Raw genomic sequence first — 23,290 nt, forward strand, 5'->3', positions numbered from 1 at the left:
GCTACCATGGCAACCAGTTTGTTCTGATCAAAGAAATAAATAATTTTCATGAAAACCTTTTTGTAGTTTTTTTTTTATATAGCTACCAAAAAAACTAAACCTTAACATTTGAAGTATTTAACTTCCAGGACACGATGCTTTTATTTCAAAGCCAGTGCAGCCTTTTCCCCACAGTGGTTGCACCAAACTCAATTTGTCCTTCAGTACATACTCCTGCACCCTGGAGAATATCATTCTGCAACATTCACTCACAAGATTCAACATTCAGGATTGTTTAATGTCATTTCCAGTACACAGGTGTAAAGGAGAATGAAATAATTGTTACTCCAGATCCAATGCAGCATAAAAAACACAATAAGATAAAGAATACAATAGAAAAAAAACACAATAAATATAAATACATATGATAGTTTATATATATAGATTGATCGCATGTCTATAAAGTGACGCTAGGCATAGGAGTGTCTACTTAAGGAGGCTGAAAGGGTAATGATAAAGTAGTGGTGGTTGGGGGTGTGGTGGGTGGGTTAGTGGGTGGAGGTGTTGATCAGCCTTCCTGCTTGCGGAAAGTAACTGCTTTTGAGTCTGGTGGTCCTGGTGTGGATGCTACGTAGCCTCCTCCCTGATAGGAGTGGGACAGACCTCGCAGAGTGAGTGGGATCTATCATGATGTCGCTGACCCTTGTACCGGCATCTTTCTGTATAATAGGTGCTTGATGGTTTCTAGGCTGAACAGAAGAGTTTCAGGTAAGCCAAAGCACAGTGTTCATCAAGTTGTTGATCTTCCCACAGCAAATGATACTTGTCTTCTTGTTTGTATTCGTTCTCTCTCTGCTCTACCATAACGGCACAACCTTAATATCAAAGCCAAGATCAATGCCATGAAAGATTCTACTGCCACCAAAGTCTGAGGAGCTAGTTTCTGTAGAACAGCCGCTCAAGCACTTCTTTGGTGTCAGGTGATGGAGTGACTGAGGTGCCCAGGGAGGGGTGGCACCTCTGGTGAAGGGGCTTGTTGTGTCCATCCTGGGGCAGCTCACTCACTTTTGGTCCCCACCTGACACTCAACTTTCACCTGTGTCTCCAAGTTGCTGTTTGCACGTGACAATGACCATACCCTAATATATCGCTTTGACAATTCCTCATACCACGGTCGGTGAGAACTTGGCATAATATTTTGGCTTATGTACAGAGTGTGATAAATGTGTAGGGGCACCGAGGTCTCGAGAATCATTGTTTCATTTGATTGTATGTATGTATAGTCAGATGACAATAAAATTGAACTTCAACTTGACAGGCACATGTCTGTCCTAGCATGAAAAGTCAGCTCTGGCAGACTGGGCACATGAGATCTACAATGAGATCCAATGGCCAGAAAGTCAGGTCTGTGACATTCCATGGAAAATGAAAGGCATGGGGGGAGGGGGGCACAGAAGATGTCATAGTCATCTACTGTAACCAAGGAAGACCCCAATTGTAATGACTATTTGCACCTGGACCTCTGAGTTTCAAATCCAGTGGAACTCAATAGTTCAACACCTTTTCCAAAGCAATACACACAAAGTGCTGGAGGAACTCAGCAGATCAGGCAGCATCTATGAAACTGAATAGGTAATTGACATTTCGGGCCAAGACCCCTCTTCAGGACTGAGAAGGAAGGGGGAAGATCTCAGAATAAAAAGGTGGGGAGAGGGGAAGGAGGCTAGCTGGAAGGGGATAGGTGAAGCCAGGCTTGTGGGAGAGGTCAAGGGATACAGAAGAAGTAATCTGTTAGCAGAGCAAAGTGGACCAAGTGAGAAATGGAAGACAGAGCAGACCCAGGGGGAGGTGATAGGCAGGAGCGGAGGAGTAAAAGGTCATAGTGGGGAACAGAGGGGGAGGAATTTTGTTTACACAAAGGAGAAATTGATATTCACACCATCAGGTTGGAGGGTACCCAGACGGAATATAAGGTTGTTGCTTCTCCTCTGTGAGGGTGGTCTCATCTTGGCACAAGAGGAGACCATGGATCCACATGTCAGAAAAGGAATGGGAACTGGAATTAAAATGTTTGGTTACTGGGAAGTCCCACTTGTGGTGGATGAAGCAGAGGTGCTCGACAAATTAGACCCCCAGTTTGGGGTGGGTCTCACCAATATAGAGGAGGCCACATCCATAGCCAGACCCCAGCAGATCTGCAGGTTAGATTACACTGATTATATTATATTTATAGTATATATGAATAATGAATAATGTTTATCTCTAAAATTAAAGAATATAATCTGGAAGTGTTTTTGCAATGGTTTCCATAATGCATAAACTTTCTTTGCATGTTGATATCTGAGTAGGCCCCTTCAAAGCAATGTTCCATGGTTCTGCTGTTGAATTCACTAATTCATTTAAAATTGTGAACTTTTCTCTGGATCTAAAGATCAATTACTAGGCTATTTAATTCTGGGTGCTTTAGCTCCTGAACAAGGTTCTTGACCTAAAACATTGTTTATTCATTTCCAAAGATGCTGCCTGACCTGCTGAGTTCCTTCAGCATTTTGTGTGTGTTGCTCTGGATGTCCAGTATCTGCAGAATCTCTTGTGTTTAGGCTACTTAATCATTCCATGTAGAAAATTGCACTTGCACATGGTTAAATATTGCATTCTGTGTGAATAAGAGGCTGTCATATAGATTTAATCAGTTCGGGTTCTTCTATCAGGTTTAAACACATGAGTTTGACAATGTTTTTCCCATTCATACATTTATTGCACACACAAGTTACAAGGCAGCTGATTAAAACACAAGCTTTGAAAAGTATGACTCCTCAAAATAATAAATAGTTTATTCGTTACAATAGGACCATCTTTCTTAATGACAAAGCATGCCCTTGATTAGAGCAGAAAACACGATCTAACTTCTGGTTTATAGTTTGGATGGAGCAAAATTTACAAATACTCACTGCAGTGTTGTTAATCATACAGGTAAGCTGTATCTTACAGCAATTAGCACTTTCTTATTACTTCAACAGAGAATCATTAAATCTAAAATACGTGTGTGAGTGAATAGAAAAATGATGCATTGATGTGGCTGTTGTGCTTTTTATTCACCCGAGGAACTATCTGTAAACTTCCTCACTTTGATGAATAGGATTTTATTCACAATGTTTTCTCTGTATGTATCCAGAGATGGTAATGGCACTTTGTTAAGGATTCACTTTGCAATTCCAAGCTGTTTTACATAATTCCATTTCTACTAAAATAATCCATTAGATGAAGATTATAGTAATTCATATATTTCTGGCACCAGCGATATAACAATATTTTCCAATTTTTGCATGACTGTAGCAAAATAAACATAAAGTACGTCGCAGAGATGTTATCTACAGTTTTTTTTCTCTGAATCAAGTAAGCTATTAAGATAGATACATAGACCAGTACATCACAGGATAGGCCCTTTTGGCCCACAATGTTATGCCAAGCCAATTAAATTAGTAATTAAATAGCCAACTGAAGTAATCCCTTCTATTTACAAAATGTCCATATCCTTCCATTTTCTTCTCATTCATTTGTCTATCTAAACATCTGTTTAAAGACTATAGGGTGGCAAGGTGGTGATATGTCTCTTCCAAAGGAAATGTAAGGCACCCTTTCTCTCCTCTAGCCCGCAGGTTACCATTGGGCAAGGTATAGCAACTGTTAAGCCTCACCCCCCACAACCCCACCTTATCAGGGTTACATGAAGACATGGGAGCAGGTGGTGGATGGTTGTTTGAGCAGCTGGTGCATATCACAAGTCCTGGTTATGTGACCACTGACGCCAGGCAGACAATCTCTGAAGCATAAGACATAGGAGCAGAATTAGGCCATCTGCTCCACCATTCAATTATGGCTGATCCAGACTTTCCCCTCCTTAGGCTCACTCCCTTTGATGCCATGTCCAATCAAGAATCTATCAATCTCTGCCTTAAAAACACCCAATGACCTGACCTCTACAGCTGCCTGTGGCAAGAAATTCCACAAATTCACCTCCCTCTGGCTGAAGAAATTCCTCTGCACCTCTGTTTTAAAAGGGCACCCCTCTATCCTGAGGCTGTGCCCTCTTGTCCTAGACTCCCCCATCATGGGAAACATCTTTTCTATGTCTAATCTGTTAGGCCTTACACCATTCAAAAGGTTTCTATCATTCTTCTAAATTCCAGCAAGTACAGACCCAGACCCATCAAACATTCCTTGTATGATAACCCTTTCCATCATTGTGAACTTCACCTGAACCCTCTCCAATGCCAGCACATCTCTTCTAAGATGAGGGGCCCAAAACTGTTCACAAAACTCAAGGTGAGGCCTCACCAGTTCTTCATAAAGCCTCATCATCACATCCCTGCTCTTGTACTCCAGACCTTTTGAACTGAATACTAACATTGCACTTGCCTTTCTCACCACTGACTCAACCTGCAAGTTAACATTTAGGGTGTTCTGCACAAGGACTCCCAAGTCCCTTTGCAGCTCAGATTTTTAGATTTTCTCCCCATTTAGAAAATAGTCTGCACATTTATTTCTACTACCAAAGTCCAAAATCATGCATTTTCCAACATTGTATTTCAGTTGCCACTTTCCTAATATACCTAAGTCCTTCTAGAACCTGCCTGTTTCCTCAGCAGTACCTGCCCCTCCACCAATCTTCATATCATCTGCAAACATGACAACAAAGCCATCTATTCCATCATCTAAATCACTGATATACAGCATAAAAAGAAATGGTCCCAACAACGACCCCTGCAGAACACCACTAGTCACTGGCAGCCAACCAGAAAATCATCATTTTGTTCCCACTTGCTGCTTCCTACTAATTAGCTAATGCTCTAACCATGCCAGTAATTTTCCTGTAATACCATGGGCTCTTAACTTGGTAAGCAGACTCATATGTGGCACCTTGTCAAAGGCCTTCTGGAAGTCCAAATATGCAACATCCATTGCATCCCCTTTATCTATTCTACTTGTAATCTCCTCAAAGAATTCCAACAGGTTCACCAGGCAGGATTTTCCCTTAAGGAAACCTTGTTGACTTTGGCCTATCTTGTCCTCTGTCACCAAGTACTCCATAACCTTATCCTTAACAATTGACATCTTCCCAATCACTGAGGTCAGGCTAACTGGTCTATAATTTCATTTCTGCTGCCTTCCTTCCTTTTTAAATAATAGAATGACATTTTTCAGTCCTCTGGCACCATGCCAGAGTACAATGATTTTTGAAAGATCATTGCTAATGCTTCCACAATCTCTACTGCTACCATTTTCAGAACCCTAGGGTGCAGTTCATCTGGTCTGGATGATTTATGTACCCTTAGGTCTTTCAGCTTTTGTACAGCTTCTCCCTTCTGCACACATTTCTCTTCTCTCACACTCTTCAAAATCAGGAACACTGCTGCTGTCTTCCACAGTGAAGACTGTTGCAAAATACTCATTTAGTTCATCGGCCATCTCCTTGCCCCCATTATTATTTGTCTTGCCTCATTTTCTAGCAGACCTACCGTATATCCACTCTTATTTCTCTTTTATTTTGTACATACTTGAAAAAGCTTTTCCTATCCACCTTGATATTGTTTGCGAGCTTGCTTTCAAATTTCATCTTTTCCCTTCTAACCATTCTTTTAGTTGTTCTCTGTAGGTTTTTGAAAGCTTCCCAATCATTTATCTTCCTGCTGATTTTTGCTTTGTTGTATGCCCTCTCTTTTGGTTTTACAATACCTTTGACTTACCTTGTCAGTCATGGTTGTACTTTTTTGCCATTTGAGTATTTCTTCATTATTGGAATATATCTATCTTACACCTTCCCCATTTTTCCCCAAAACTCATGCCATTGCTGGTCTGCCATGATCCTGGCCAGCATCTCCTTTCATAAGCAGATTTAAGGATGTCTCAGCTCACTGTGCAGTCTGCTGGAAGTTAGTACACATTGCCTGTTATGCCATTGGTCTTTAGGGCAGTAAGGCAAGTCCTCCATTACTGTCAGACATCTGCAACAAGACGTAGAGGATTCTTCACTGCTACTTTCGCGGCACATTCGTATAACCCATTACAGTTGCCGGCTGGTGGCACAATGGCATCAGCGCTGGACTCCGGAGCGAAGGCTCCCGAGTTCGAATCTAAGTCGGGTCACCCTCGAGCACACTTTCCATCTGTGCCGGGTTGAGCGTCAAGCTAGCCACTTGGGCTCGTAAAAAATACAAGGGTTGAGTCAGGAACATTCATATCTTGACCCAGTTAATCCGAAAGGAGACCAATCCTGACACCACGCGCCAGCCAAGAATGGCTGACTATCTGGTGCGACACGCTAATAAATAAATAAATAAATAAATAAATAAATAACCCTTTGCAGTAACTTGGAGGAAAACTTGGAATCAAATTACCACATGACATAAAGGTCACATTTCAGGTGCTGTATGAAAAGACCTTGGTTGGACCTTCCACGTAGAAGACACTAAATTGAATCCAAATCAGGCATGGGCCCCCCTGTGGCAACTTAATGTGACAAAACATTGTTGTGGATCCCTGCAACCCTTTGAAACACTACCATCAGGCAGGAGTTACAGTAGCACAAGGACTAGAGTTGCCAGACTATATAACAGCTCCTTCCCTCAAGCTGTGCGAATAATGAATATCTTGCCACTGCCAAGATATAGTCACCAGGACAGCGAGCTGTTTACTGCACTATTGGCTATTTACTGTATACCTGTGTTGATCACCACACACATACTGAAATATATTTTATTTACATATTTGTGGTAATATCTTGTTTTATGTGCTGTGTGTGATAAATGTTTTGTGGGAGGAACCTTGTTTCATTTGGTTATATACATGTACAGTCAGATGGCAATAAACTTGAATTAATGCATTAATGGTATCCTAGGAGGTGTGTCAAATGTGACAGTGGTTTATAAAGAAACGTTCTGACTTCTTCACAACTTTGAGGTGAAAGTGTGGTGATCCATTCTCTTCACACAAGCATATTACACTAGAGAACCTGTGTCCAATTTAGAATTGTTGGCACAAGTTCCAAGAAAGTGGACGGCAATGTGGGAGGGAAAGGTTAGACTGATCTTAGAATAGGTTAAGGGGTTATCGTGGGCCAAAGTGCCTGCACTGATCTATCTTATCCTATGTTGTATGTTCTATATTATTAAATTGAATTATATGAAAGAAGATACAGTAATACCAATGGATCGCACATAAAACATTTCCTTGTTACTTCAGACACTATTTAGGACTGGACTATATATGACTGGGTTTCCTTTCTTGGCAAGTTGACACCAAGATTTTGGCAGAATTGGCATTAGATATCACACTTAGTCAATGAATACTGTAATGAGGGGAGGCTATATCCGCATCTACAGTCCAAGCAGAAAGGAATTACTTTGTGGGAAATCACTGACATGGATCTATTTGCTAATATTCAATGGTACTGCGCACTGTAGCATTCCTGAAAATAACCATCAATGATTTACTTATTTTATTTTATTTACAGATACAGCATTGGAAAAAAAACAGAAATATAAGAAAATCTGCAGATGCTGGAGATCCAAAGCAACACACACAAAATGCTGGAGGAACTCAGCAGGTCAGGCAGCACCCATGAAAAAGAGTAAGCAGTCAAAGTTTTGGGCCGAGACCCTTCATCAGGGCCTTCCAGCCCAATAAGCTGCACCACCCAGCAACCCACCTAAATCATGGGACAATCTACAATGACCAGTTAATCTAATAACTGGACTGTGGGAGGAAACCCGAGCACTCATGGCCTCATGGGAAGTACTCACAAACTTCTTAAACTTTTTAAAGCTATTATTAATGCTTTTTGAGATAGTGATTTAGATGCATATCATATTTTTTACTGAGTTAAGTATTGTATGTAATTAGTTTTGCTACAACAAGTGTATGGGACATTGGAAAAAGTTGAATTTCCCCATGGGGATGAATAAAGTATCTATCTAGACGGCGCAGGAATTGAACTCAGAACTCCGATGCCCCGAGCTTCAATAGCTCATGCTAATTGCCACACCTCACTGGCTTCCCAAAACGTTTTTCAAAATTTATTCATTTATTTGTTTAATGTGGAATCCATCCTTCAAGCCACGTTGTCCCTGCAACTCCACAACCATAATTAATGTTAATCACAAGGCAATTTACAATGACTAATTAACCTACCCCATATATCTTTTGACAGTGGGGGGAAACTGGAGCACCCAGAGGAAACCCAGGCGAACACGGGAAGAATGTACAAACTTCTTACAGGCAGTTCCGGAAATGAATTCTGAACTCCAATCTCCTGAGCTCCAATAGTGTCTCTCTAACCGTGAGCATACAGTAATTTAAAATGATCCCAAACTGTAATGAGAAGATATAAACATATGAAAAAGATGTACAGGTAAGTTTTATATTTCTCTCAAACAGTTTCCTGCACAGGCCTCATACCCATTGATTCCACTTCCATTTATAAACCAAGTGACTTCTGCTCATGGCACAGCTGGCAAGAGAGCCTCTACAAATCTCTTGGGAAGAGAATTCCAAATATGCGTTGCTCTCTAATTGAAGAAATCTATGCTAATCTGAGTCCTGAATGTTCCCTTATTTTGAGGCTGTAAAATTTAGTTCTAAAGACATTAGCAAGAGAAATTATTAATCCTGGTTCCTAAGGATTGCAATGTTTCGATGAGACTAGTTTCCATTCTTCCAAACACAAGAGAGAATGAGGCCAGTCTGCTCAATATTTTCAGATAATCTGGGTGAAAATTGTCATCATTAAAGCTCATATATAATAAATCAATATATCCTTTGCATGCCATCTGATTTTCCTTTCTAGTTCCAGATGTACAGTATAAAGTGAGTTGCTGATACCCTTCCACCTGCCTTCACTTATCACCTTCCAGCTTGTACTCTTTCCTCTCCCGCTACCTTCTTATTCTGGCTTCTTCCCTCTTCCTTCTGAGTGCTGATGAAGGGTCTCGGCCTGAAACATCGGCTGTTTATTCACCTCCATAGATGCTGCCTGACCCGCTGAGTTCCTTCAGCAGCTTGTGTGTGTTGCTCTGGATTTCCAACATCCACAGAATGTCTCTTGTGTTTTTGATTTTCTGATACACTGTCCTCTTTTACAAACTGGACTATTTTGTGTTCCTGAATGTATAATTTTTTGTAAAAATTTTGCTGCTTTCAGATGATTTTATATTCATAACTTATAAATGTTACCATTTGCTCTTTCCTTCTAAACAGACCAGGAATGATTGTTAGTCCTAAATGTATGGAATTTCAATCAGAGAGATCATTGTCAGGGTGAATCAGAACTAAACTGTGTGCCTTTAAATGCTAAAACCATGTTTATTAATGAATGTCTTTGGTAGACTGGCTGGGAAGATTTTCTGACCAAGATAGCTCACTGCATTTGATGTAATAAATTAAATTGTATACAAAGACAGAATGATTCTTCCTTCCTGGCAGCTATCTATTTCAAACAAAATCAAGAAAGTAACAGACTACATTGTTTACATCTAAATTATATGACTCTTGAAGATTTTTATGACTTATCAGCCGCTGATTGGAACATCCCATGGGATTTCACTCCTGGAATCAGTTTTCAACAAGTGCATTTTAAGCAGCAATAAACCAAAATGGTCTAAAATTGGCTCAAATTTCTACCCAGCATTGCACAACAAGCCAAGTAGTTCAATACTGAACTTGTCAATCAGTCTTTGAACTGATAAATAACTCAGAATAACTGATTAAATCAAAATCAAAAAATCTTCTGTTCCTTTACTTTGTCACCAAAAATTTAATCACAAAGATATAACCAGGATATTTCAGAGTTCAAAGTTAATTTATTATCAAAGTACATATATGTTGCCGTATACAACAGTGAGATATATTTTCTTGTGGGCATACTTAAGAAATACATAATAGAATAATAACCATAATAGAATCAATAGAGTGCACGAACAGGGCATTCAATCCTACAACTGGTACTTTACAGCATCTTTTCTCTTCATCTTCTGTCAAACAAAAACAAAAGCTCATACCAGTGTTGGGCACAAACTCCCCCCTCCCAGCCTTCTCTCCTGATTGGATGGCTCTGTTGGCCAGAAGAAATTTCAGTCTGAACAAGGACAGGGAAAGCAGACAATCTTTGTTTCCCCCATTTTCTAGACTCTGAACTGATCCTTGCTCTGGGACAATCTAATCAGGGTAATAAACCCTGAGAACATTCTCAAAGGAGTAGCTGCTTGTTTTATAAAATGCCAGACCTGCAAACAGTAATCTAGTTAGACTCTGTCGGGGTTGCCTCATTTAACTGGTTTGGACCAGTCAGAATGTAACGACACAAATACACAATGCTGGGGTGGACAGAGCCATGAAACAATGTTGGCTGTAGCCCTGTACAATGACCGGTAAGAAAGTGCCCCAGATAGGTCAGGTGACCTTGAGCCAATGGGATGGAACCATAGAACCATAGAACATTACAGCACAGAAACAGGCCTTTTGGCCCTTCTTGGCTGTGCTGAACCACTTTTCTGCCTAGTCCCACTGACCTGCACCTGGACCATATCCCTCCATACACCTCTCATCCATATACCTGTCCAAGTTTTTCTTAAATGCTAAAAGTGAACCCACATTTACAACTTTACCTGGCAGCTCATTCCACACTCCCACCACTCTCTGTGTGAAGAAACCCCCCTAATGTTCCCTTTAAACTTTTCCCCCTTCACCCTTAGCCCATGTCCTCTGTTTTTTTTTCTTCCCTAGCCTCAGCGGAAAATGCCTGCTGCATTCACTCTATCTATACCCATCATAATTTTATATACCTTTATCAAGTCTCCCCTCATTCTTCTATGCTCCAGAGAATAAAGTCCTAACCTATTCAACCTTTCTCTGTAATTCAGTTTCTCAAGTCCCGGCGACATCTTTGTAAACCTTTTCTGCACTCTTTTAACCTTATTAATATCCTTCCTGTAATTTGGTGACCAAAACTGCACACAATACTCCAAATTCGGCCTCAGCAATGCCTTATTCAACCTCACCATAATATTCCAGCTCTTAAACTCAATACTTTGATTTATAAAGGCCTGTGTACCAAAAGCTCTCTTTACACCCCTATCTACCTGTGATGCCACTTTTAGGGAATTTTGTATCTGTATTCCTAGATCCCTCTGTTCTACTGCACTCTTCAGTGCCCTACCATTTACCTTGTATGTTCTACCTTGGTTTTTCCTTCCAAAGTGCAATACCTCACACTTGTCTGTATTAAACTCCATCTGCCATTTTTCAGCCCATTTATTCCGACTGGTCCAGATCCCTCTGCAAGCTTTGAAGACCTTCCTCATTGTCCACTACACCTCCAATCTTTGTACCATCAGCAAATTTTCTGATCCAATTTACCACATTATCATCCAGATCATTGATTTAGATGACAAATAACAATGGACCCAGCACTGATCCCTGTGGCACACCACTAGTCACAGGCCTCCACTCAGAGAAGCAATCCTCCACTACCACTCTCTGACTTCTCACATTGAGCTAAAGTCTAATCCAATTTACTACCTCACCATGTATACCTAGCGACTGAATCTTCATAACTAACCTCCCATGCAGGACCTTGTCAAAGGCCTTACTGAAGTCCATGTAGACAACACCCATTACCTTCCTTTCATCCACTTTCCTTGTAACCTCCTCAAAAAACTCTAATAGATTTGTTAAACATGACCTACCACGCACAAAGCCCTGTTGACTCTCCCTAATAAGTCCCTGTCTATTTAAATACTTGTAGATCCTATCTCTTAGTACTCCTTCCAATAATTTACCTACTACCAACGTCAAACATACCTGCCTATAATTTCCCAGATTACTTTTAGAGCCTTTTTTAAACAACGGAACAATGTGAGCTATCCTCCAATCCTCCGGCACCTTACCTGCAGTTACCGACATTTTAAATATATCTGCCGGGGCCCCTGCAATTTCAACACTGGAGATTCAATGGTTCAATTGATGAGGAACAGTATAAGACTTGGGAGCTCCAAATAAGTAGGGGAGATAACTCTCCAGCAGCTAGAGACCAACCATCGCGGATAAGGAGGACCCCACGGACACGTGGAGATCGGGACCACGAGGAACGCCTAGCCAGCGTAGACTCCTTTGCTGGGTTTAATTCAACATGAAGAGAATAATGAACTTTGTTGCGATGGCATCAACGATGACTAGGGCCATGGTCAGTCTTGGTCCAAAGCTAGTACACTGGAACAATGTGTCAACAGTGATATCATTGCTTGGAAGACACTCAGTGAAAAAAAAAATCTTCTCAATGGACACGGGCAATACAGTCTAACAAAGGAGAAATGGAGGACTCAAATTTGTATTATGTACAGTAATAAAGGAGAACTTCATGATCCAACACACTGATACAGATCAGTATCTGTGGGACTAGGTTGTTACTGAGTTACCACCAATTCCTCAACTGACTGCTGACTGGACATGTGCTATGGAGGAGGCAAGGGAGGTCATCTATCAATGGACACACTAAAGTTATTAAAACACATGCTGATAAGGCAAATTAAATATTGAGTGACCCAGGCTTTTCAAGTAAATTTTGGAATTGGGGGACAAATGTTCAAATATATCCATGGGTAAGAGTAGTTTCACATGCTGCTGTAATACTAATTTTAAGTACCCTGATAATTGTACTGCTCAATGTATATCAACTGAGAAGGCTGAAATGATGGGAAAAATCGAGGATAATGCTTTCATGAAACAGCAGAGATGATTGTCAGTATAAAGTGGGTGAACTTAGATAGTAAATGTTAATATTTTTTATAGAATGTAAGTGTTGCACACCTACTGGGGTTCCATGGCAGTCCTATGGGCAGTCAGCTGAATGAGAGGAGGATAATTATCCTAAGATAAATATCTTTGGATCAAGAGGAGGGAGATGTTGGCCAGAAGAAACTGCAGTCTGATCAAGGACAGGGGAAGCCAGTTGTCTTTGTTTTCCCCATATTGTGGACTCTGAACAGTTCCTTGCTCTTGGATAATCTAATCAGAGCAACTGAATGTGGACACAGGAAGCTTCAGGTAATGATCTGCTAAACCTGAAACCATTCTCAAACAAATAACCATTTGTTATGTGAAGGGAATGGACTCTGAACTGATCCTTGCTGTGGGACAATCTCATCAGAGCAATATACCTGAGATCATTCTCAGAGGAGTAGCTACTTGTTATGTAAAATGCCAGACCTGCAATTGGCAATCTCGTTAGTCTCTGTCTGGGTTGCCTCATTTAATTGGTTTGGACCAGTCAAATACACAAGGCGAGAGTGGGCAGAGTCATGAAACAATGTTGGCTGTAGCCCTGTACAATGACCAATAAGAGAGTAACCCAGGTAGGTCAGGTGACCTTGAGCCAATGGGATGGAGATCCGATGGTTCAATTGATGAGGAACAGTATAAGACTCAGGAGCTCCAAATGCTCAGGGGAGATAACTCTCCAGCAGCTGGAGACCAACCATCGCTGATAAGGAGGACCCCACGGACACGTGGAGATCAGGACCACGAGGAATGCCTGACCAGTGTAGACTCCTTTCTCGGGTAATATCCTTTTCTCTTCACTGACTGTTCATGCAGTGTCAGGGAGTCTACTAGGGTGCACACAGAGACAGTTTGTGAACCCACATGCTTTTAGTTGAAACAATAAAAGTTACTTGTCGGTAACTACAGATTCTCTGTGCCTCACTGATCATTATTACAAGGGGTGATTCTTGTAGGAGCTCACATTGTGAAGCACCAGTTATCTCTAACCATAATCCAAACTCTGCTTCTACAGAAAGACCATTGCATGAAATACCCTACAACGTTAACAGTGAAACCTCTATCATCATGTTACATATACGTGTGTGTGTGTGTGTGTGTGTGTACATGTGTTCGTATTTTTATAGAGATACTGCATGGAATAAGCTCTTCCAGCTCTTCCAGCAATGCCATCAGAAACACACAGATTTAACCCTTGCCTAATCACAGGTCAATCTCCAGTGAACATTTACTTTTCTCACCGATACGTCTTTTGACTGTGGAAGGACACCAGATCAGCCAGAGGAAAACCACAAGCTAACAGGTAGGACATAATTTCTCCATACAGATGATATCAGAATTGAATTCCAAACTCCAACTCTCTAGTCTGTAATAGTGTCACACTAACTGCGACACTGTTGTGATGGCCCATGGTAAAATATGTCTTATTGTAATTTATAGTTTTTTATTGCATGGTACTGCTGCCTCAAAACAATAATTCCACACATATGCCAGTGATATTAAGCTGATTCTGAAGTCTCTGTATGATGATGAGAGAGTTATTTTAAGGACCAGTATTGAACTTCCCAGAGCTGCAGTGGAATATGAGCAGGGATAGGTAACAAGGCAAGAGATGTCCAGTCAGCCATATAGATATTGCTCAGTATAGAAAGCAGAAAGATGGAGAGGGGAGGGTGTGACTGCTGTGGGATACCAGTGGGACTCTCTCCCATTGGATCATCACCTGGTCCCATCTGACTTAATCTATAGTCATCCAATACCTTCCTGTCACGACCACGGATTCGGCAACTGCGCTTGTGAATATGCACGTGTCAGCTAATTAATACTTCATTGTGATAGTATTTAACTCCATTCTTGTCATCATATTGCTTGTGACACTTCGCTGCCTGTTTGCATTCGGCCTTGCCTGAGAAATCGGACAGTCGAGGTAACTGACTCTGGAGACCAGCGGTGTTCGTTTTCCATTTAGTTGTTCTTTTCAGCCGCAGTGTCAGCTTCATTTTCCATTTGAGAGTTTTAGTTTACAGCCCTGCTTGCCCTACTGTTTATTGTTTCCTTTTCCCTTTAACACTGTTTGCATTAAAGTCTGTGAACTATCGACCCACTCCGGTGTTCCTCACTCTGCACTTGGGCCATACCCGAACCCAGTGACACCTTCCCATCTATATACTTACCCAAATTTTTCTTAAATGTTGAAATCAAACCCACATCCACCACTTCCACTGGCAGCTCCTTCCTCAATCTCATCAGCCTTCACCTTAATCCATGACCTCTAGTTTTAGTCACCCCCCACCTCAGTGGAAAAAGCCAATTTGCATTTACCCTATCTATAATTTTGTACACCTCTATATTCAAGGTCTAAACCCTAAATACTGGCCATCCCTTTGCTTCTACAGATGCTGCCCAATCCACTGAGCTTGTCCACCAGCTTACGTTTTGGTCAGGATTGCTTCATCTGAAATCGCTTGTGTCTCCATGTCAGACAATAATCCTGACTGACACCCAGTATTTGCAAATATGCAAACATTTTTCAAAGAGTGGCTCTAGTTCTCTTCCTATTGCTTATGCCGAGGGAAGAGCAAAGAACAGTCCAGAGCTGGATTTGGCCTTTTACTCCTAGATGTCTGTATCAAACATGATGCCAAATTAAATTCTCTTGTTCCTGAACACAATCTCAGGGAATATTCACATGTCTGTCCAGTGTTGGTTGTCTGTTGTATTGGTCGATGACAGGAAACTTTTGCAGGAGATGTTATAGTGGAAAAGCTGTGGTATTGGATTAATTCCACTCTCTTGACTTTGGAAGTCCAAGTCCAGTAATATAGGTAGTCGTCACAAACTGGTTCTTTGTTGTTTGCAATGGATGACCATGGTTTCTTCTGTGCCTTGTCATGCTCCTCGCTCTCCATGGACTGTTACAGAACAGCCTTCCTGGCTGTTGCATCTCACCATTAATCTCATTCCCCCTAGGACAGGCATGTCCCTATCTCACTGGGGAATGAGCCCCTCCAGTTACCTTCACCTGGCTTAGCGGTGCACCAGGGTGTGGCTACTGTCGCATGCAAACAGATACTTGGAGCCACAGGTAAGAGCTGAGTGTCCGGTGGGGGACTTAGGATGAGTCAGTTACCTCAGTATGGAGGCAACTAGCCCCTTCATCAGAGCTGCTACCCCTCCCATTCACCTCAACAGGAATTGAAATACCTCTGCGTTTACTGCCACTACTACTACAGACAGCCCATTCCAAGTATCTAGTATGCCCTGTGTAAAATACTTGCCCCATTAATCATTTTTAAACTTTCCCCATCTCACCTTAAGTGTATGCCCTCTGGTACTTGGGATTTCTATCATGGGAAAATATTCTGGTTGTCTATTGTATCTTAACTTCTCATAATTATATAAACTTCTATCAGGTTACTCCTCAGCATTGGATGCCGAAGGAAAACAGCTCAAGTTAGTCCAACCTTTCCTCAGAGATAATCCAGGCAACATATTGGTAAACCTCCCCTTTCACCCACCCCAAAACCTCAATATCTTTCCTATAATGGGATAAGCAGAATAAAACACAGAATTAAATTAGATAATCTCCTCTGCCAATTATTAAATAGTTTCACTAGATTATTATCAGCAGCAGTTAACTATAGAGTTCACGTACACTGCATTATAAGGGGGTGGCATGATAGCGTGACAGTTATTGCAATGCTATCACAGCTCAGGGTGTCAGACTTCAGAGTTCTGTTCTGGTGTCCTCTGGGTGAAGCTTGTACGTTCTTCACAAGTTTCCTCAAACTGTCTGGTTTCCTCCCACAGTCCAAAGACCGGTTGGTAGGTTAATTGGTTATTGTAAATCAGGCGTTCCCAACTTTTTTTATGCCATGGACCAATACCATTAAGCAATAGGTCCATGGAGCACAGGTTGAAGACCCCTGGTGCAATTTCTCCTGTGATTAGGATAGTATTTAATCGGTGAGTTGTTGGACAGTACAGCCTGTTGGGCTGGAAGGGTCTGCACCTCTAAGTAAAAAATAAAGTTGCAGATCTCCTAGTCACTGCAATGAAGTCCAAGCTCCATGTTGTGCATCTATCCCCCTTTTTTGGCTTAATTTCACATAGCTGACTAAGATAAATCTGGCCACAGACTGATCCAAGCTAATGGAATAGTGGTATTATGAGAAATATTTTAAAAATTCATTCTAAATGTTTCAATGCCAGCTGCCTCTTCAGCTTGCAGAATGCTTATTTTTCATGTTGACAAATTTCTGAAAAAATACTGATGTTGAAAGACTTCTTATTTTTTAAATAAGAATGCATCAAAATGAAGCCTCAGAGTTCAACAGCTTATATTAATATAGAATTCTAGCTGCAGAGAATTGCAGGTCTGGGGTTGCCGACTCCGAATAGATAAATACTCCTTTTCATTACCCGCTCATTTATGTTTAATCATAATGGACAGGTTGTGAATGAGCTTTTTTTAAATATTTGTTTATGAAAAAAACTATCATCACAGGCTGGCAGCTTTAAATTGCTGCACAGCAACAACTAATGATATTGGATGTGATATGATGCCTCCAAGGCAAACTGATAGAAACTACGGTAATCCTCTGCAGAGAGCTATAAGGAAAGCTTGAATTACAAGCTGGAGTTTTCAGTGAGAGTATTTTAAAACAACATGTAGTTTGGGGGTGTGTAGGGTATCCTGGAAGGGGTAGCACCTTTGGAAATGGGGCTTGTTGTATCCATTCTGGGGCAGTTCACACACCCTTGCTTCCCACCAGGCACTCAGTTTTCTCTGGAGGATCCAAGTAGATGTCAGCAAGTGCCAGCAGCCACTGCCCATACACGGCGTCAACAGGTGGGCTAAACCAGGTGAGAGTAGCTGGCGGGCCTCATATCCTGGTGAGTAAGGGACATACCTGTCGTAGCGTGTGGTCAGCCTGGGCGGGCAGGGTAAATGAGATCTACAGTGAGATCCAATGTCCAGGAAGGCAGCTCTGCATCACTTCATGGAGAACAAAGACGTGACAAGAGACGTACAAAGTCATGGTCATCCTCTGCAGCGAAGGAAGACCCCTGCTGTGATGACTGCTCACACCACCTGGACCCCGACGTCCTAGGTCGAGAGAGTGGAACTGTCCCAGTGCAATGACTTTAAAAACTCTCTTCTACAGGTCTCTGGTCATTGTTGGATACAACAGACAACCAACATTCAAGTAATTTGAAACTAACCATTTATAATAATGGGGATGTTCCAAAATGGATTTGTTTTATTTGAATTATAATAATTTGTGAAGAGTTGGTTGACTTTTTCTCTTTCTTTCTGATGCAAAATAAAACATGCATCAGCACTGAGTTAAAGTCCATTAAGTTAAGTGAACATAATTTATAATAATTCTCAGCACTCAGAAATATTAAGATTAGTGATACCATAGTGAAAGCCCTAGGGAGCTAGGGCTTTACTGTTTGGAGAGAAGGAGGATGAGAGGAGACATGATAGAGGTATACAAGATATTAAGAGGAATAGACAGAGTGGACAGCCAGCGCCTCTTCCCCAGGGCACCACTGCTCAATACAAGAGGACATGGCTTTAAGGTAAGGGGAGGGAAGTTCAAGGAGGATATTAGAGGAAGGTTTTTCACTCAGAGAGTGGTTGGTGAGTGGAATGCACTGCCCAAGTCAGTATTGGAGGCAGATACACTAGTGAAGTTTAAGAGACTACTAGACAGGTATATCGAGGAATTTAAGTTGGGGGGTTATATGGGAGGCAGGGTTTGAGGGTCAGCACAACATTGTGGGCCAAAGGGCCTGTACTGTGCTGTACTATTCCATGTTCTATAAAAAGTGAAAATATTCTGTGGTGTTTCAGACTTGAATATACATAAAGGGTGTGTGTGTGTGTGTGTGTGTGTGTGTGTGTGTGTGTGTGTGTGTGTGTGTGTGTGTGTGTGTGTGTGTGTGTGTGTGTGTGTGTGTGTGTGTGTGTGTGTGTGTGTGTGTGTGTGTGTGTGTGTGTGTGTGTGTAGATGGGTTGGATGGTGAAACACTCCCCACCATTAAGCACATCTACATGGAGCGCTGCTGCAGGAAAGAAACATCCAACATCAAGGTCCCAACCATCCTGGCCATGTTCTCTTCTCACAGTTCTCTTACCATCAGGAAGAAGGTACAGGTGTCTCTGGACTCTCACCACCAGGTTCAGGAATAGTTACTGCTCCTCAACCATCAGGCTGTAGAACCAGAGGGGATAACTTCACTCAACTTCACTTGTCCCATCACTGAACCGTTCCCACAACTTATGCACTCACTTTCAAGGACTCTTCATCATCTCAAGTTTTCAATATTTATTGCTTATTTATATATTACCATTATGTTTTGTTCTTTATTTTTGTATTTGAATAGCTTGTTGTTCTTTGTGCATTGATTGTCCACCATGTTGGGTGCAGTTTGTCATTGATTCTATTGAGTCCTTGTATTTACTGTAACTGTAGCGAGAAATTGAACAAATGAACAAACTCCATGTCTTCTGCACACCACTGTTGTAATACGTGATTATTTGAGTTACTGCCATCTTCCTGTCAGCTTGAAGCAGTCTGGCCATTCTCCTCTGACCTCTCTCATTATCAAGGTATTTCTACCCACCAAGCTGTAGGTCATTAGCTGTTTTCCATTTCGCACCATTCTCTGGAAACTCTGGAGGCTGATCCCTCCTTAAAGCTAACTCACTGACTGTGAAGCTTTCAGGTGGTGCTTCATTTCTATATTCTTTCTGAATATCAAAGATGTTAATCTATTTAACATGTAATAAATCATGACTTAACTTCACCAAAACACAAGAGAGACTACAGATGCTAGAAATCCAGAGCAACATATGAAAAATGCTGGAGGAATTCCGCAGGACAGGCAGTATCCGTGGAAATGAATAAACATACAATGTTTTGGGCCAAGACCCAAACGGTCTCAAAACAGACTCAGTTTATTCCTTTCCATAGATGCTGCCAGACCTGCTGAGTTTCTCCAGCACTTTGTCATTTTTATTTTAACTTTGCATTCTATTTCACATGTAACTGTAAAAGAAGTAAATGGAGCACTAGGTTCCCAGCAAAACTGTTCACGATACTTTTTGTCCAATTAACTCTTCTAAGACACAACACAATCATGTGAATAATTCCAGTTATTTTTTCAGTATGTACTGTGGGGCAGCACGATAGCAGAGTGGTTAGCACATCACTTTACAGCACAACAGCCAGGGTTCAATTCCTGCCACCGTCTATAAGGGTCTTGTGTGTTCTCCCCGTAACCGCATTGTATTCCTCTGGTTTCCTCTCTCATTCCAAAGACGTACGGGTCAGTAGGTCAACTGGTCACATGGTGTAATTGGCAGCACAGGCTCGTTGGGCCAGAAGGGGCGATACTGTGCTGTATCTGGAAATTAAGTTTCAATAAAAACTCTATAAGTAAGATAAACTCATTACGATATCAGAATCAAGTTTATTATCACTGGCATGTGCCGTCGAATTTGTTAACTTAGCAGCAGCAGTTCATTGCAATGCATAATATAGAAGAAGAAAAATAATAATAATAAATAAATAAATTACAGTGTTAGTATATTGTATAGATTAAAAATTGTGCATAAACGGAAATAATATGTATTAAAAAAGTGAGTAGTGTCCAGGGCTTCAATGTCCATTTAGGAATTGGATGGTAGAGGGGAAGAAGCTGTTCCTGAACGCTGAGTACGTACCTTCAGCCTTCTGTACCTTCTACCTGATGGTAACAGTGGGAAAATGGCATGCTCTAGATGCTGGGGGGGTCCTTAATAATGGACGTTGCCTTTCTGAGACACTGCTCCTTGAAAGTGTCCTGGGTACTTGTAGGCTAGTACCCAAGATGGAGCCGAGTAAATTTACAACCCTCTGCAGCTTCTTTCAGTCCTGTGCAATAGGCCCCCCCACCCCCATACCAGACAGTGATGTAGCCTGTCAGAATGCTCTCCACAGTACAACTATAGAAGTTTCTGAGTCAGGGCTTTATGCCTGGCTCTTGGTAGGGTCACCCATACGAAACAGGTCAAAGGGTAGGGGTAGGACTAAGAGTAGTCCACTGGTCCTCCAGGTTTGGAGATTAAGCTCAGGACTAACTGTGGTGTATTTAATATTTCAGTAATATTTGAGTAATATTGTAAATGTATTTTTGATTAAGCAATCTTAATGTAGGTCATATATGTACATCTCACTTAAAGTAAAAACATAACTAAGACATGTATCTCTGGGTTCTGTGTTTTTCTTTCAATTAGTTTTACGCTTTGGAGTTAAAAAACATAACACTAACAGCCCTGACTTGTCAAACAAAACTGCTACAGAAACGGCAATGAAGAATCCTTCTAAATCTGGGTCCAATCGTATTCCTGAGTCTTCATCCAGGGCTTGCATGGCTGACAGTTGTGAAAAACAAGATCTAGCCATTGGCAAAATGAAGGAAGCCTTGAACACCATGCCAGACAAATAAATATGTTTATATATGCCCAGGATGTTTGCACAGTACTAGCATTTGCTGATTTTTAAAAATATTGTTTATTACATTTCTATTATTTGATTTTTTGAGGTTTAAACAGGGAATTCTGAGTTGAGATTTCTCCACAGATCATGATACTCATTTATTCCCCGGTCCACTGATTGACAGTGTATGATCCTCTGTATAATATTCAGATTATGAGAATCCATTCTGTGATTGTTGGCTAAAGTCTTACTGGTGAAGTGAGAATTTTAATTAGTAAGATATGAGCAGAAGAATGATATCCAGCTTTAATAAAATTGTAAGTTGGTTTCTATATGTGTACAGCAGTCAATTATTCTGGAAAATTACAATCTACAAATGGCAAGTTGTGTTATTTTAACTATTAAACTGACATAGGATACTACAGGGATTTGATATGCGAAATATTTCAATTTCCTGCAGTGATTTTCAGATGGCTTGCATTGGATATATGCAATTAATACAGTACTTCCACTTAAATATTATATGGATGTGACCTATTTTAGCATCTTTAAATCATGCTATGTTGTAATTATGTACAAACTCATCAACTCATTTGGATAAACCTACCCCATTCAGGAACTTAATGAGATAAAAAATAACAACATTTTCAAACAGCCAGATAAAGAATGTCATAACAGTGGAATTTTACACCCAAAGTCATTTCAGTTTCATCTGATTTCTGTGTTACCATGGGCAGCAGGATTGAACATCTGCTTTGCGCAGTTTCTGATGATGGGTTAGACCCGCAGTACTTTAAGTTCTTACTGTCTAGAAGGATCTTATGATCATAGAAAATACATTTAAAAAGGACAATAGCACATTTTATTGACCCCAGAGAAGCCGCCGCGATCAAATGCGCCACCGTCTTATTAGAACCCAACTGGAACTTAAAAAGAACAGCCTTCTAAATTGTTGTGACCAGCACAATCTCACATGTTAATCAGGGATGAGCAATAAACAATGCATTTTTGGTAACAAGCAAATACTGTCTTTATGGTGACACACAAAGTTTGATAAAAAAACAAATTATAATGGACAATTAATCACCAATACTCATTTAGGGTATGAGCAAAAACCAGCACACGCAGGGGAAGTCTACAAAGACATAGGGAAAATGTGAGAGCTCCACGCAGTCAAGTCCCACGACTATGAAGCAGCAGAGCTAACTGCTATGCCATTGCCCCTAATGTTATTGCAATGGAGACAGGAAAGGAACAGAAGGACAACTTTTCAGGTGAGTGACTATATTGTGCTCACTTTAATTAATAGGAAAGAGATGGTATTGTCTCTGTACTTGTGTACACTGTGGGAAGCCATTTTATTGCCAATGCTTTGGAGAAGAATAATAATTTCAAACTTCTATATTGTCTTCAATGTAAAATAATACAAAATGTTTCACAGAGGCCTTACCAATTAAATAGAAGCAGAATTAGGCCATTCGGCCCATCGAGTCTGCTCCGCCATTTAATCAGGGCAGATCCAAATTTCCATTCAGCCCCAATCTCCTGCCTTCTCGCTTATCAATTCATGCCCTGGCCAATCAAAGATCTATCAACCTCTGCTTTAAATATACATAAAGTCTTGTCCTCCACAGCTACCTGTGGCAAAGAATTCCACAGATTCACCACTCTCTAGCTAATCAAATTCCTCCTTATCTCTGCTCTAAATGGATACACCTCTATTCTGAGGCTGTGTCATCTGGTCTTCGATTTTTCCATCATAGGAAACATCCTCTCCACATTCAGTCTATAAGGGCCTTTCACCGTTCAATAGGATTCAGTGAGGTCACCCATCATTCTTCTGAATTCTTGTGAATACAGGCCCAGAGCAATCAAACACTCTTCATATGACAAGCCATTCAATCCTGGAATCAGTTTTGTGAACCTCCTTTGAAACCTCTCCAGTTCTAGCACATTTTTTCAAAAATAATGGGGTTAAAACTGCTCAC

At 41.0% G+C, this 23,290-nt stretch overlaps 1 long non-coding RNA gene across 1 annotated transcript; it reads left to right on the plus strand.

The window, feature by feature from the left end:
* The first annotated feature begins 13,516 nt into the window (after positions 1–13,516).
* On the plus strand, positions 13,517–21,634 carry LOC140723131 (uncharacterized). The gene is made up of 3 exons (XR_012097814.1): positions 13,517–13,590; positions 14,020–14,113; positions 21,101–21,634. It is a non-coding gene; the product is annotated as an uncharacterized lncRNA (long non-coding RNA).
* Positions 21,635–23,290: the final 1,656 nt, after the last annotated feature.

This window comes from Hemitrygon akajei, chromosome 3 (assembly GCF_048418815.1).
Source record: "Hemitrygon akajei chromosome 3, sHemAka1.3, whole genome shotgun sequence".
Taxonomy (NCBI): domain Eukaryota; kingdom Metazoa; phylum Chordata; class Chondrichthyes; order Myliobatiformes; family Dasyatidae; genus Hemitrygon; species Hemitrygon akajei.